Source organism: Cervus elaphus, chromosome 5 (assembly GCF_910594005.1).
Source record: "Cervus elaphus chromosome 5, mCerEla1.1, whole genome shotgun sequence".
Lineage (NCBI taxonomy): Eukaryota > Metazoa > Chordata > Mammalia > Artiodactyla > Cervidae > Cervus > Cervus elaphus.
Genome location: NC_057819.1, coordinates 104,827,643 through 104,830,632, shown reverse-complemented (window position 1 = coordinate 104,830,632; position 2,990 = coordinate 104,827,643). Strand labels below are relative to the sequence as shown.

Sequence of the window (2,990 nt, the reverse complement as noted above, 5' to 3'; positions counted from 1 at the left end):
ATAGGAGAGCCTGGGTGTACAGGCATGCTAAATCACTTCAGTTGTGTTGGATTTCTTATGACCGTATGGACTATAGCCCACTAGGCTCCTCTGTCCATGGGATATCCCAGGCAAGAATACTGGAGTGGGTTGCCATGCCTTCCTCCAGCGGATCTTCCTGACCCAGGGATCGAACCCGCATCTCTTATGTCTCCTGCATCAGCAGGTGGGGTCTTTACCACTAGTGCCACTTGGGAAGCCCATATGACATGTAGCACTAGGGAAGCAGTGATATGTTAAGAAGTATTTCAGCTAATGAATGAATGGACAATATGACTGTCACCATTTTGTAAACACCCACAAATTAATTTGGGTGCAGTTTAAATTTACTCCCTCTGGATCTAACTGCTTGTTTACACAAAATGCATGGTTCCTTTTAAAGACACTATGGGGTGCTCGCTTCGGCAGCACATATACTAAAATTGGAACGATACAGGGAAGATTAGCGTGGACCCTGCGCAAGGATGACATGCAAATTCGTGAAGCGTTCCATATTTTTAGACAACCTCTTTAACAAGTGGTGCTGGGAAAACTGGTCAACCACTTGTAAAAGAATGAAACTAGAACACTTTCTAACACCATACACAAAAATAAACTCAAAATGGATTAAAGATCTAAATGTAAGACCAGAAACTATAAAACTCCTAGAGAAGAACATAGGCAAAACACTCTCCGACATAAATCACAGCAGGATCCTCTATGACCCACCTCCCAGAATGTTGAAAATAAAAGCAAAAATAAACAAATGGGACCTAATGAAACTTAAAAGCTTTTGCACAACAAAGGAAACTATACGCAAGGTGAAAAGACAGCCCTCAGATTGGGAGAAAATAATAGCAAATGAAGCCAACAAACAAAGGATTAATCTCAAAAATATACAAGCAACTCCTGCAGCTCAATTCCAGAAAAATAAATGACCCAATCAAAAAATGGGCCAAAGAACTAAACAGACATTTCTCCAAAGAAGACATACAGATGGCTAACAAACACATGAAAAGATGCTCAACATCACTCATTATCAGAGAAATGCAAATCAAAACCACAATGAGGTACCATTACACGCCAGTCAGGATGGCTGCTATCCAAAAGTCTACAAGCAATAAATGCTGGAGAGGGTGTGGAGAAAAGGGAACCCTCTTACACTGTTGGTGGGAATGCAAACTAGTATAGCCACTATGGAGAACAGTGTGGAGATTCCTTAAAAACTGGAAATAGAACTGCCATATGACCCAGCAATCCCACTTCTGGGCATACACACCGAGGAAACCAGATCTGAAAGAGACACGTGCACCCCAATATTCATCGCAACACTGTTTATAATAGCCAGGACATGGAAGCAACCTAGATGCCCATCAGCAGATGAATGGATAAGGAAGCTGTGGTACATATACACCATGGAATATTACTCAGCCATTAAAAAGAATTCATTTGAACCAGTTCTAATGAGATGGATGAAACTGGAGCCCATTATACAGAGTGAAGTAAGCCAGAAAGATAAAGACCATTACAGTATACTAATACATATATATGGGATTTAGAAAGATGGTAATGATAACCCTATATGCAAAACAGAAAAAGAGTCTCAGATGTACAGAACAGACTTTTGTTGTTGACTCTGTGGGAGAAGGCGAGGGTGAGATGTTTCGAGAGAACAGCATCGAAACATGTATACTATCAAGGGTGAAACAGATTACCAGCCCAGGTTGGATGCATGAGACAAGTGCTCGGGCCCTGGTGCACTGGGAAGACCCAGAGGGATCGGGTAGAGAGGGAGGTGGGAGGGGAGATCGGGATGGGGAATACATGTAAATCCATGGCTAATTCATGTCAATGTATGACAAAAACCACTACAATATTCTAAAGTAATTAGCCTCCAACTAATAAAAATATATGGAAAAAAAAAAAAAGACACTATGGGAAATTCCAAAGTGCCTAAAACTGCAAAATCCAGACTGGGGAAATTCTATATGTCAAATATTCTAGTTTCTTCAATCCAAGTCTGTGAGAAGAAAGAAAGATTTGAAAGGAGAATCTTTGAACCTAGGGAGACATATCAACCAACTGGACCAACACTCAAACTTTACTTTAAAAAGTTGTATAAGACAATTGAAAAAGTATGAATGCTATAAAACCTTTGATATATTAAGAATTTACTGTGCATTTTAAAAACTGAAAGTGGTATTATGATTACGCTTTAAAAAAATCCTATCTCTGGAAGTAGATACTGAAATATTTATAAATGATTCACGTCTAGAATTTGGTTCAAATTGTTCCGGGGCTGGGGAGAAATGAATAAGGGTAAAGATGAAAGAAGATTGCCATGTATTGATAATTTTTGAAGTTAGGTGATAGATACAGTAAGTTCACGATAGTCTTCTGTCTACTTTTTGATTTGTTCAAAAATTTCCATAATGAAAACTTAAGAAAAATTTGGAAGAAGCCAAGATATTCTTAGATGGAGTAGGCAAAAAGATAAATAAGCTGTGGCCCATGCAGACAGTGAAATATTATTCAGCACTAAAAAAATAATGAGCTATCAAGCCATGAAAAGATATGGAGGAACTTGAAGTGCATGTTACTAAGTGTAAGAAACCAGTCTGAAAAGGGTGCGTATGTTTAATTCCAACTACATGACAGTCTGAAAAAGGCACAGCTATAGAGACAGAGCACAGAGGATGTTCAGGGCAGTGAAAACACTATGAATGGCACTTAATGCATTTGTCCAAACCTGCAGAATATACAGCACCAGGCATGAACCCTACTGTCAACTGCAGACTTTGGGAAACAGTGTCATGTCATTGTAGGTTCATCAATTGTAGCAAATTTAACAAACGTGCCACTCTATTGGGGGATGTTGAGAGAAGGAGGTAGGAACAGGGGGTATGTGCAAAATCTCTGTAACTTCTCAATTGTGCTGTGAACCTAAACTACTCTGATAAGATAAGTAAGAT

General features: G+C 39.2%; 1 non-coding gene across 1 annotated transcript; it reads left to right on the top strand.

The window, feature by feature from the left end:
• The first annotated feature begins 431 nt into the window (after positions 1-431).
• On the top strand, positions 432-538 carry LOC122695796. The gene has a single exon (XR_006341549.1). It is a non-coding gene; the product is annotated as a U6 spliceosomal RNA (small nuclear RNA).
• Positions 539-2,990: the final 2,452 nt, after the last annotated feature.